We start from the raw sequence: 13,484 nt of genomic DNA on the forward strand, positions 1-13,484 counted from the left end.
TTTTGAAATCGAAAAGACTTTATAAAATGGAAACTTCTTTTCATACCTTGATCAGTGGCAGATTCTGATCTGAGGCCATTTGCAATCCTCCAGCAAGAGTGATGAGGAAAAGGTGAGAACCAGTGGCAACAACAGAGGTAAGGAACAGAATAGAAGACGTTTGCAGAGACTTCGCACAGCACATTTGAAAATTTGGACAAGTGAGTGACTTAAAAAAAAAAAAAAACACTTAATTTGAAGTTTTTGTGAGAGAGAGAGAGATTGAGAGAAAGTGAGAGACAGCAAGAGTGAGAATGAGAGCAAGAGCGAGAGCGAGAGGGAGAGGTCTTCCATCTGCTGGTTTATTCCCCACAAGGTGGCAATGAAGCCAGGAACCAAGAGCTCCATCTGTGTCTCCCACGTGGGCCAGAGGCTCAAGGACTCAGGCCGTCTTCTGCTGTTTCCCAGGTGCATTAGCAGGGAGCTGGATTGGAAGTGGAGCTGCCAGGACGCCAACTGGTGCCCATACGTGGTGCCAGCAGTACATGTGGCAGCTTAACCCGCTATGCCACAGCGCTGGCCCCCAAGTGGGTGACTTTTTAGAAAAGTATACAGGGGCTGGCACCGTGGCTTAATTGGTAAAGCCACCTCCTGCAGTGCCAGCATCCCATATGGGTGCTGGTTCAAGTCCCGGCTGCTCCACTTCCAATCCAGCTCTCTGATATGGCCTGGGAAAGCAGTAGAAGATGGCCCAAGTCCTTGGGCCTCTGTACCCACGTGGGAGACCTGGAAGAAGCTCCTGGCTCCTGGCTTTGGATTGGTGCAGCTATGGCCATTTACAGAGTGAACCAGCAGATGGAACACTGTGTCTCACTCTCTCAGCCCCCCACCTCTGCCTTTCAAGTAAATAAATATTAAAAAAAAAGACTATACAGTGCCAGCATGCATTCTTGAGAACTGGAACTGCATAAACTTAGAAAGAAGTTGAATTACCTGGATTTCCTCCCTGATCCAAACAGATTTCCAGAAGAGGAAATACAAGTGGCCGAGAAACACGAATATATTCCATCATAATCAAACCCAGGTAAATCGAACCAGTGTCAGGCTGACATTTCCCGCTCGTCTGATTTGTAAAAATTAAATAGTCTTTGGTGAGGATGTGCAAGAACACACCCTCCCCTGGAGCATGGGCAGGAATTTAAATTGGCAAAGCTGTTTGTGGGAAATTTGGTAACATCCAGAAAATGTAGAGATGTCTTGACTCAGCACTTCCAGTTTTTGGTATACATCTAGCCTAGAGAAATTCAACACGTGTGCACAAAGAAACTGCAGGGAGGCAGAAGGGGCAGTGCAGAGGGAGTGAGGAGGAGCACGGAGGGACCCACGGCAGGGAGGCCACAGGACGGGCTCTGCCCTTGGCAGGGAACCAGCTGTGGGGCTGTTGAGGGCTCTGCGCCGTGGAGGCACAGTCACTCCCACAGGAGCGTTCTGGCGGCTACACAGAACGCAGCCTGTCGCTAAGGCCAGCGCAGAAGCAGGGAAACGAGTTATGCAAAGGCCCCGCTCACCATGGTGGCTTGGACAGGAAGAGCAGTGGCAGTGGGGACAAGGGCTCTGCTCTGTGGCGTATGGTTTGAGTGTGTCATGCATGGTTGCCTGTGGCAGAAGCTGGGCCTCCAGTATGGTACCATGGGATGGAACCTGTAAGAGGTGAGGCTGGGGTGGGAAAACTCACTTCGTTCAAACGGGCACCAGAGACAGTGGAGGATCGAGGCAGTTGGTGAACGCCAGCGGGCTCAGCTGGAATTGTTTCCTGGGCGCTGAGCAACTATCCTGAGTTTCTTACAGTATTTACAGGTTCGTCAGCATCGTGCCTCTGCAGTTAGAGCATTGGTGGGTTTAAATTGCAGCCTGCGTGACTTAGGACCACACTTCCAATGGTCGATGGCTACCGTGTGTTTGTAAAAGAGATACCTGGGGCTGGCGCCGTGGCTCACTAGGTTAATCCTCCGCCTTGTGGCGCCGGCACACCGGGTTCTAGTCCCGGTCGGGGCGCCAGATTCTGTCCCGGTTGCCCCTCTTCCAGGCCAGCTCTCTGCTGTGGCCAGGGAGTGCAGTGGAAGATGGCCCAAGTGCTTGGGCCCTGCACCCCATGGGAGACCAGGAGAAGCACCTGGCTCCTGCCATCGGATGCCCCACAGCAGCCATTGGAGGGTGAACCAACGGCCAACAGCAAAGGAAGACCTTTCTCTCTGTCTGTCTCTCTCACTGTCCACTCTGCCACACTGTCAAAAAAAAAAAAAAAAAAAAAAAAAAAAGAGAGAGATATCTGGGGCAGATTTGTTAGGACAGACTCATGACTGGAGTTACAGAAGCAGAACCTGGGACACCCCCCCTCCCTACACAAGATAACCGCACCACCGCTACACCAGTTGCTTTTCCAAGTGAAGGCCAGGGGTCTCCGTTCCCTCCTTTGTCTCTGGTTGCGGCTGTATTCTCCTTTACATGGGTGGGTGCTGAGGCCACAGGGGGCCCCTGCCTCAGGACCGAGTGGCACTGGGCTTGTGGAGTGAGGTCTGGCAAGTTTGAGTTGGGAGGAGCAGGACGACACCTCCCTGACCTCTCACTTCCTGCCTTGCTGCGTGGCTGCTCTCACACGGGCTCCTGTAGTGTGTCGCCATCGGTGATAAGGCCCTCACTGGCATGGAACAGAGGATCCCAGCTCTTGACCCAGCTGAACCGTGTGGAGTAAATCTCTTTTCTTTAAAAAAATTGTAAAAATGTATTTTTGTTTTATTTGAAAGGCAGAGAAACAGAGATGGAAGCAGACAGCTGGTTTGTTCCTCAAAGGCCCACAACAGCTGGGGCTGGGCCAGGCCAGAGCCAGGAGCCTGGGAGTCCATCTGGGTCTCCCATAGGAATGGCAGGAACTCAAGTAGTTGAGCCATCACCTGCTCCTCCCAGGGTGCACATCACCAGGAGGCTGGAACTGGAACCAGCGCTGGGACTCAAACCCTTCACTCTGATATGAGATGGGGGTGTCCCAAGTGCTGTGTTGCTGCTGTGCCACACTCCCAATTTCTTCCCTTTATGAAGTGCCCAGTATGTTGTTATAGTAACAGAAAACAGAGCACTACGCAGTCAGGCTGTGGCTCCGGCGGCAGACCACACAGCGGGGCGGGCGTCAGGCACGTGGCAACGCTGACGTACTGCAGGGGGTTCCACGGATCCAGATAGCGAGCAGGCATCCGCTCTGGTTTACGCTTCTTGGAAACCAGCTGCCCCTCGGGCGAGAAGCCCTCTTTCCTGTTCCTCCTGGAAGTGAGCAGTTCAGTGCTAGTTCTGGGTAATTTTGACCATTTCAAGAGTTGATGTTTGGGAAGGATTTCTGCAAGGCAAGGGGTCTGCCTGTGTCGAGTCACATGTGGCACAGGGACACCAGGGATGGACCGCAAGAAAGCAAGTCCCAAACCAGGCCATCAAGGGCCGTAAGGAGCCTGCAAATGGTGGCTTGCAAAACAATTAGGCAGTGGAAGCGAAGCCAGCATGCTCTGCAGCCCCCACCCTCTGGGACTGGGGATCTGTTTGCTTGTGTGGCGCTAAGTGGGGACAGACTCAGTGTCTGGGTCCCGACACCAAGGCCTTGATTCCAAATGGCTTGCAGGAGCTGTCGAGTTTGGGTCTTTATGAACGTCAACGAGGGAATTATCTGAGACGCACTGATGTCCTCCTTTGATGGACACCATTGGCTCGGGCAAACCCAGCACTGGATGGCGAGCCAGCAACGGGATGCTGTGAATTGGACACCGAGGCTGTTGCTGGCGCCTGGGCTGCTCTGGGCCCGGCTTGGTGAGCAGAGCACTGGCTGGGTTCCAGCTGGCCTCACGCAGGGGCAGGAGTGCCGTGTTTGTTTAGGCCACAACCTGCACAGCTGTCCACACCCACCCCTCCTAACCCAACCTTAGTAAAACCCAGAGCAAAGCTCTGTTTGTTTTGGTTCAGGTCGGTTCCTCTTTCGTGTCCTCCTTGAAGGGTTTTTTGTTGTCGGTTGACCTCTTGCTGCGCCTCCCACAAGCTTTCCTGATCCACCCGACTCAGGCTGGCCTTGCCACTTCTGTGATTCAGGCTGATGCATCAGCCACCGAGCGTGCACGTCCCTCTTTTTGTCAGTGTGCAAAGCTCAGAGCCTGCAGGACAGACCATTGCCGTGACCCTCAGGCAGGGTTCCGGCCATTCTGCCGCTGCTGGGCGCTTGGCAGCTCCACCCCATGTAAGACTTCACGAGCTGGAGTCGTCCTTTGTTGTGGCCCCTTCCTTTCCTGTGAAAGCCTTGAATATTCTAATTTTGAGGCGGTGGTGGGGTTAGTTCTACCTTGGTTTGTGGTGAGTGGAAACTAATAATCCGAGCGTTGGGATCTGAGGCTTGACCGCGTTGGGATCATCGTGCGGTCCACGACTCCACAGCCTGCAGCTGCACGTGCAGCCCCATGGCCGCCTAACGCGGCTCCAGATTTCTCATGCAGCGCTCAGAGGACTTGACTGTCACCCACTTTCTCCGTCTCTTTGCTCTTTAACCTAGAAAACCTCCTTTTAAAAAAAATGGCAATAGGCTGAAGCTGGGAGCCCTGAGCGTCCATCTGGTTCTGCCGACTCCTAAATGCCACCTTCTCGACTTGACCGCTTTCCCAAGCACCCGACCAGCATTGCTGGTGTCCCGAGACCCCATGGACTCAGCCCTTGCCTTCCATGCATTGGGTTGGGGTAGGGCCCCGAGGCCCAGACCGAGAGTCTCAGCTCCCAGACCACCTACTCAGGCCAGCTGTGGGCGCCTGGCTCCGGCAGGGCCAGTGAGCCGCTCCCAGGGTTTCTGGGAGTCAGGGGTGAGCTCTGGTTTTTGTGACGCCCATCTGTGGCCGAAACCCTCAGCTTGGAGAAGTAGGGGGCAGGGTGAGCTCCTCTGCAACCACGGGGTGGGTGGGGGGAGAAGAGGAGGAGGCGGGGGAGGAGGTAGGATAGAAGGTGGGGGGAGACCTTTCTCCAGAGGTGCCCATCTGTGAGGCCCCCATTTCTGAAACTCTGTTGCCAGTGTCCAAATCCCATGAAGAGTGCCTGCTTCGGCAGCACATATCCCAAAACCCGTGAAGAGCCCCAGCACCCCCCAAAATAAATCCCTGTAGGCCTAGGCTAGCACTTTCATGTCCAGATGTGCCTCGGCGTCCCCTGGAGGGCTTGCTAGAGTGTGTTGTGGGTGCCACTCCCGGAACTTCTGATTGACTAGGTCTAGTGCAGGGCCTAAGAACCTACATTCCTGCTAGGTTCCCACTGATATGCTGCTGGTGGTCTGGGGACCTCACTTTGAGAACCACTGGCTGGCTTACAAAGCAGCTGACTCAGGGTTTCTCTGGATTTCCAACGAGCTTCAAGCTCTTCCAGGTGTCTATGCAGTGGTTTGCAGAGTTAACTATTCAGTTCCCACCGTAGTCCGTTGTGGTAGGGGGATGTGATTGGTCCCGTTCGGCAGAGGGGAAAGCCGTAGCTAGCAGAGGGGTGCCTCTCCTGCAGAGGTGGAGCTGGAGGCTGAGCCAGGATGGTGTAACTTGGACGCCCACGTTCTCAACATGTGCCCAGTTTCACTTCTCCATCCAGTCACCAGGATCTGTTGCTGGCCGCCCTGGATGTGGCCCACGCCCCAGCCCTCTTGGCCTCTGCCCACGCAGGACCTGCCTGGATGCTCCTCTGTGCTAGACTCTTCAGAATCCAGGCAAAGTGTCCTTGTCCCATGGAGCGCCCCCAGCTCTCCGAACGCCCTTCTCCCTGCAGCCACTGCACAGGGGTTTGTCTTCCTGGGTGTTGTCTTGTCCCTTAACCACTTGTTCCCCAGCCCCAGCTGTGAGCGTCTTGAAGGTGGGGCTTAGTGACAGTTACTCAGGTTGGATGCATCCACCCCTCCGTGGCCAGCAGCGGGCACAGTGCCACAAACGCAGCCGGCCCCCAGTGGATGACTCTGCAGTTGCTCCACAGAGGGAATGAAGGTGTTTGCTGCTCGGTGCAGGCTCCGGCCCCAGCAGATCAGCCTGCAGAGTGTGGATGAGGGATGCTCGGGGGCCGGGGGCCGGGGGCCAGGGGCTGGGGGCTGGGGAGGGAAGGGGGTAGAGCAGAGGGAGCCGGGCTGCCGTGTGGAATCCTGCAGTCTCAGTGGCCTCAGGCAGCTCCGTGGGAAACTGCGGGACGGGGGTGGGCTCACAGGGTTACACACAGAGTGGGCAGTGGTCGGGAAGGGGACGTGACCTTGGGCAAGGCGACTGTTTGCAACTGACATGATTCTCCAACAAGGCTGCTAGCTGGGGGTGCCAACAGCGCTCCCAGAACTGGAGGACAAGAGCTCTTCAGCTCCCCAGGGGAACACAAGGATGCCGCAGAGTGGTCACTGCGCCCCCAGTCAATCGGCCCTGGTCACCTCTTCCTGGCCCCTGCTGCCAGCTTGCTGCACCTGTGCACAACCCGGGCATTTGGGGGTGGCTTTCTGGTGTGGCCAATCACACCAGCTGACTGCAAATCCCGCCTCTCCTCCTTCCTCGTTAACCACAGGAACACTCGGGATGGCCGCCCTCGCAGCACAGCCCCTAAGACCCCGCAACGGGAGTCAGCGGCGGGGCCTGGGATGTTTTCTTCTCCTGCCATGGTTACAGTGGTCCAGCCTCCTGGAACCCAAGTGGCCACCATGGGGATGACAGCTCTACTCCAGGACGGCAGGGCACTGGGATGGGTGCGGCAGCTGGGGTGTGTGCGGGAGTAGCAGAGTGGTGCCCCATCAAGTGTCTGAGGCCGGGGCCCTGTTGCTCACAGGTGGGGGAGGCTGTCAGCTGGAACACACCAGAACGACCGATCACGCTGCCATGTTGTTCTGGCCAGGGGCTGGTGCTGGCCGCCAGGCACATGGTTCTGACGCACCTGGTTATCTGCAAGTACACAGGCTGTGCCGTGAGTCCTAGGTTATGGGTCTTGGACTTGTGGAGCTGATGAAAAGCTTACAAAGCAGGGAACGCTTTTTAAAGGGTGGGTGTGGAAGAGACCAAGGAGCCAAGAAACCAGCCTAGTGAGAGAGAACAATGAAGTCCAATCATTGCTGGTCGGGATTGGCTATTGTCTACCAACCCCCCGTGTCACCTGCACAGCCAGGGTGCCACGGAGCCCATGCGGGGCCAGGGAGATGGCATCGTGGAATTCAGGCCTTTAAGACTGGCAGAAGTGATCTAAGTTCTCGCCGATAGGCTGTGTCATCTCGGGCTGGTCACATAGGCCATCTGTGCTTTTGCTGGGAAAAGATTGAATGGCACAAGGAGAGGTGGGCTGGGAAAGGCTTGTCAAATGACAGATGGGAAATGGAGGTTAACAAGTGGACAGCAGTGAGAAGCCATGGAGGACGCACGCCGAGGTGCCGAGCCCTTGCTGGAGCATGCCAGCGATTTGGCTCTGAGCTTCCCAGCAGCCAATGAGAAGAGGGAAGCTCATTTAGTTTCTGTGTCTTGGGACTTGTGAAACCAGGTGAGGTGCCCACCCCCGTCCCGCTGCCGGTAGCACATGCTCATTCTTGGTGTTGGATTCAAGGAGGAAAAGGTGTTCTGGGAGCTTCTTTGAGAAGGCGAGGGTGGGGCTGGCACTGTGGCATAGTGGGTACAGCTGTTGCCTGCAGTGCTGGAATCCCATATGGGCTCCAGTTCAAGTCCTGGCTGCTTCACTTCTGATCCAGCTCTCTGCTATGGCCTGGGAACACAGTAGAAGATGGCTCAAGTCCTTGGGCTCCTGCACCCACGTGGGAGACCTGGAAGAAGCTCCTGGCTCCTGGCTTCAGATCAGCCCAGCTCCGGCTGTTGTGGCCATTTGGGGAGTGAACCAGTGGATGGAGGACCTCTCTCTCTCTCTCTCTCTCTCTCTCTCTCTCGTCCCTTCTTTCTCTGTGTAACTCTGACTTTCAAATAAATAAATAAGTCTTTAAAAAAAGAAAAAGAGAGAGAAGGCGTGGGAATGGCGACTCCTGTCCTGAAGCATTTTACACAAGAATGTCTTGAAAACAGTGATGAAGCCAGTTTGGAAAGCCCCGTGTCTCAGGGTCCTTTTTGGAGAGTCCCAGATCTGTGTCCTGAGGTCTCAGCTGACTGCTCTCAGCACACAGGCAGCGGCCCGCGTGCCTGCAGCACAGAGGAGCAGGTCCCCATCTCCACCGTCCCGTCACCATTTCCTGCAGCAGCTTCCAGCTAGCATGTCCCGGAGCACACCATGCACCCATGGGTGCCGCCAGCAGATCCTGGAGCAGAGGCAGTGCTGCCTTCAAAGGCAACTTTGGAGCAAAACACTCCTTTGTGTGGGTCAGCAGTGACGTGTGCACTGCTTGTAGCCACACATGTGTCTTCCCCAATGGGGAGGCCATGCGAGCAAGGGCAAGACCCTGAGTTTTGTTTAAGATTGATTGGTTTATTTGAAAATCAGAGTTACACAGAGTAAGAAGGGAAAGCAGAGAGAGAAAGAGAGATAGAGAGAGAGGTCTTCCATCCGCTGGTTCACTCCCCTGTTGGTTGCACTGGTCGGAGCTGCCCTGATCCAAAGCCAAAGCCAGGAGATTCCTCTGGGTCTTCACCTAAGAGTGCAGGAGCCCCAGGACTTGGGCCATCTTCCACTGCTTTCCCAGGTCATAGCAGAGAGTTGCATCACAAGTGGAGCAGCGGGGACTTGAACCGGCGCCCATATGGGATGCCAGCATTGCAGTCGGCAGCTTTACCTGTCTCACCACAGTGCTGGCCCCAAGACCTGGTGTTTTGTCCCAGATTCAAGTGGTCTGGGAAGCTTTCCATGGTGGTGCCACCTCCAGGCAGCCCTCCCAGTCTGCTTTCTTGTTTCGGTCCACACTTCTCAGACGACTTCTGGGGATTTCGCTATGAAGGCAGGGACTGATTTGGGGGGCAGTCTGGGGTAGGACCTTTCTCATGAGCTCCCAGGCCAAACCACAGATCTCACTTTAAGTACCAAGGCTCCACGTAAGACGGGTCAGCACCATTGTCTCATGGTTTCAACGGGGATGGGGGACGGGGACATGGACGACCAGGTCTTCCCTGTGCCCTGCACATCCCACAATGCTTCACTCGAGACTGGGCTTGTGGACCCTGCGTCTAAGCGGCTGCCAGGCGCCATGGGAGCTCCCACCCTGGTCTTTCTGCGTGCAGTGGATTGGAGCTGGCATCACGGGCCATTAGAAGGAAACACCCCCGCTCTGTGCTCAGTCCTGGCTGCCTCGGTTTCCACTCCTGGGCAGCCTCCCCTACCCCTTCTTGGCATCTGTAGGTGGAGTGAAAGTAACGACCTCTGAGCTCGAGCTCCTGGGGCAATTTCCTGGGTGTAGCAGGGCTTGAACAGCCCGAGTGACTCATTTCTGCTGTGGCTTGAGTTCTCCCCTGCCCCCACTCCAAGCCCACGCACGCCCGGGCCGTGCCATGGTTGCTTCGTCAGCTCACCGGGGAGCCTCCCCACCTGCCCCTGTCACAGAGGCCCACCTGACCTCAGGGCGGAAGGTGGTGATTCTCGGGTCACAGACCCTGCCCAGGTTGGGTGGGGCCGAATCGGAACCCTTGATTATTTCATCACCGCTCCCTTCCCCCAGGTCACCGGGCCACCATACCCGACAGGCATGGGTTGATGGACAGTGGGAAGAAGCGGGCAGGGGTGTGGGGAGTGGCTGGATGGCAGAAGCCTTCCTGAAGGAGATGCTCTCAATCTGAGCAGCAGGTGTCCTGCCCCAGGTGCCCATTTCTACCCACACAGCTCAGGCTGGTGGCTGGGACCTGGTGGCCAAAGTCCACCCATGCACATCTGTATCCAAAACCCAGGTGCTCTGTTCTGTAGGGCCTCACGGCAGGGTGGGTGTTGAAAGACGGCTGGGGCCATCCAGGGCTAGGAGAGAGGTAGGCAGGATCGCTGTCAGGGCTCCAGGGGGCTGAGCCAGGATCCGTAGGAGACGCCGTCTAGCCAAGGTCCCCTAGTACCGGCCCAGAGACGTAAGGGCCACCACCAGAGTTTCTCTTTCCGCCACAGCAGAGACCATGACGGCCGGCCAAGGGACCATAAGACGGGACCGTAGCTGTCACAGATGGCGAGGGGGTTTGGAAGGGAGTGCGTGTGCTTCCTCCTTCGCGTTATTATTTTTTAAAGTGTGCTGAAAACAGGGGTGTAATCGGATGGTTAATCTAGCACAGCCTGGTCCCGCGGACAGCCCACGTGAGGGGAAACCTGCCCTCTGCGGTATGAAGTCGAGCTCCCTATCTCAGCAAGGTGTGACTTTCAGTAGGTTTCTATTGCGTTGTCTTTTTCCTGCAAATGTGTACCAATTCTGTATATTGAAGACATAAATACTTTATTCATCATCTTTGTTGCTATGTGGGCTGTTTGGTTCTACAACAGAGCTGAAGAGTTTATGCTGTCAAAGATGTTTGTCTTTTCCTTCGTAGCCTCTGGGGTGCTGTGTCAGCTATTACTGATGGAAAGAAAATACTGATTCTAGTGTGTTCCAGAGGATTTTTTTTTCCCTAGAGAGGCACTTGGAGCACGGGGCATGCCAGGTTTCACCAATTTTGAAATTGTTCTCAGTGCATTTGTTAGCTCCTCTAAGGGAACATCAAATTATAATGGTGATGGCAAGCATCTACGGATGGTTTTTAAACTTAGTGGGCTTAGTCTTTTTTTTTTTTTGAGGGGGGACAGGCAGAGTGGACAGTGAGAGAGAGAGACAGAGAGACAGAGAGAAAGGTCTTCCTTTGCCGTTGGTTCACCCTCCAATGGCCGCCGCGGCCGGCGCACTGCGGCCGGCGCACCGCGCTGATCCGATGGCAGGAGCCAGGAGCCAGGTGCTTTTCCTGGTCTCCCATGGGGTGCAGGGCCCAAGCACCTGGGCCATCCTCCGCTGCACTCCCTGGCCACAGCAGAGGGCTGGCCTGGAAGAGGGGCAACCGGGACAGAATCCGGCGCCCCGACCGGGACTAGAACCCGGTGTGCCGGCGCCGCTAGGCGGAGGATTAGCCTAGTGAGCCGCGGCGCCGGCCAGTGGGCTTAGTCTTAATAGTTCATCCTTTGGGGTGATTATTTTTTGGTAATAGACTTTATCACAAATAGTTCCACAATTTCTCCCTCTTTTATTTATTGTTGGGGATAATTGTTGTCTTGTCTTGAATAATTTTCAGTATCAGTGTGATAGTTTGAAGTTTTCTCCTTAATTTGTTGATCTAATGACTTCAAACACCAGAGTTCATAACTTAAACCATGTTTTCATGCTTGGGTAACATCCATCCCTTGACCATGTGTGTTTTCCTTTTGATTTGTTGTTGGATTTCATTCTTCAATGTTTTGTCTATCACTTACTGGCTTTGTAAGTGACATTGATACATAGTTGCCTGGTGGGTTGTTTTGCACGTTTGTGTGTGTGAGTTTGTGTGTCACTTTTTAAAAGTTTTCTTTATTTATTTGAAAGGCAGAGTGACAGAGAGAGAGAGAGAGAAAGAGAGAAAGAGAGAAAGAGAGAAAGAGACAGAGATCTTCCATTTGGTTCGTTCTCCAAATGTCCTCAACAGTCGGGGCGGGGCAGGCTGTAAGTAGGAGGCGGAGAACTCCAGCTGGGTCTCCCACACAGGTAGTACTGAGGTCCCCATGCGCCTTGGGTGCCCATTCACACGAAGCTGGGTCAGAAGTAGAGGCGAACCTCAGTCCTGAGCATTCGGTGATGGGATGCAGGCGCCTGGAGCAGTGGCTGAACCTGCTGCAGCCCAATGCCTGTGCATTATAGATATATTTATGCATCCTTTCTTTAAAATACACTGGATTTACAAAATTAAATAGGAAGTTTCCCATTATTTTTTATGAGCTGGAATAATTTAAATGTAACAAAATTATCTATTTTACAGTGTAGGTAGATTTTAGCTGGTATCAGTACCTTTCCAAAAAGCAGATACTCGTTTACCTTTCCAATTTTTCTGCATCAGTTGGCCTATTAATATTTTCCATTTCTTACTGGATTCGTTTGGTCATTTCAACATTCCATTGGGAGGATTTCCTGGAGATTTTCCTGGAGGTGCTGTGGGGCTGCATGTAGGACCCACCCAGCATCCGCTCACCCCTTCCATGTCCATGAGATGCTTCCTGTGTCACCCCTGATGGTTGTGCAGTTCACAGGAAACAAATGAAAACGGCTAACAAGCCTAAGAGCATTCTCAAACCCGGAGCTGCCCCCGGAGTGGAGCACTTCCTGTCATCACGCTACCCACGTTCCGAGAGTGGGAGCGTGAGCTCAGTGAGAAGTGAGAGGTTCCCTCGTGCCCTGCCCGTGGAAAAGTGAACTGCTGTAATGATCTCAGAAAACACCCTGACAGAGTTTTCCCGTTTCAAACACAGAGCTTGTGACTCGCCAGTTCCCCTCCATGGAGTCTATGCCATCAGAATAAAGGCACTAGCAACTGATGTTTCAGGATGTTAATGAGGGCAAAAACCTTGAATAGTGATAAAGGCAATACCAGAAATAGCCCATGAATTATGGCCCGTTCACACCTGGAATGTTAGGATGATGTGAGAAAGAAGGAAACAGACCAAGAACAGGTGGTTTGGAAGAATTTCCACAAAGTCTTTAAAAAAATCAAAAGCAAGAGATAAAGAAGTGTGTGCTACATGTCATAAACAATGGTCCCAAACTCCCTCTCCGCGTGGGCATGGGTGTGCTAGCAGAGAACATGAGTCACTTGTGAAACCTAGTGGCGGTGGAAGATAGAAGAGGGAGGAGGAGCTGTGGGGAGGTTGGTAGGAAAAAAGAGAAAGAAGCAAAAAACCACACTAAAAAGAAAGAACATCCCTACATGTACAGGTGCAATATGATTCCATAAAAGCAAAATTTCACATATGAATGTGTATTTTTATACACAAAATTAGGAAGAGAGATGGAGAGGTACACATCTGTCCATCAAGTGGAGGAATGCCCATAATTTAGGATAAAATGAAACATTGGCAAAGATAAAAAGATAAATAGAAAATGATCCCCTGTGTATGTGGGTGCACTTGCAGTTCTTTCTGTATGAGCAGGGGAAGATGGCAACTTTGATTTTTGTGCGTCTTCGTATACTAAGGCATCTCTTGCTATATAATACACATAGGATTTCTCTATTCTGAAAGCCGTCCTAAAAGAAAAAATAGGAAGTGAAAGTAATCAGTAGCTATTATTAACCTTTTATAAGGCATGCTTCTGGGATTTTTTTTTTCTATAAAAGAGTTTCTTGCCAGATGTTGCAGCTTGGGGCAGCTCCATGGACAGGTGGCCGAGTGGGTGCCACGGGCGTGGCCGTCATTACCTGAAATGAGTTCCTGGCTACGGCCACGCAAGTGCACGCTCTCCCAATGATGTCAGTTTCCACTGGATTGCCAGTATGAGTCCATGTGAGCCAGCTGCAGCCTGGGAATCAAATGTTAAATTTAACCCCACT

This window comes from Oryctolagus cuniculus, chromosome 10, assembly GCF_051225735.1.
Source record: "Oryctolagus cuniculus isolate XC-2025 breed Fujian yellow rabbit chromosome 10, ASM5122573v1, whole genome shotgun sequence".
NCBI lineage: Eukaryota > Metazoa > Chordata > Mammalia > Lagomorpha > Leporidae > Oryctolagus > Oryctolagus cuniculus.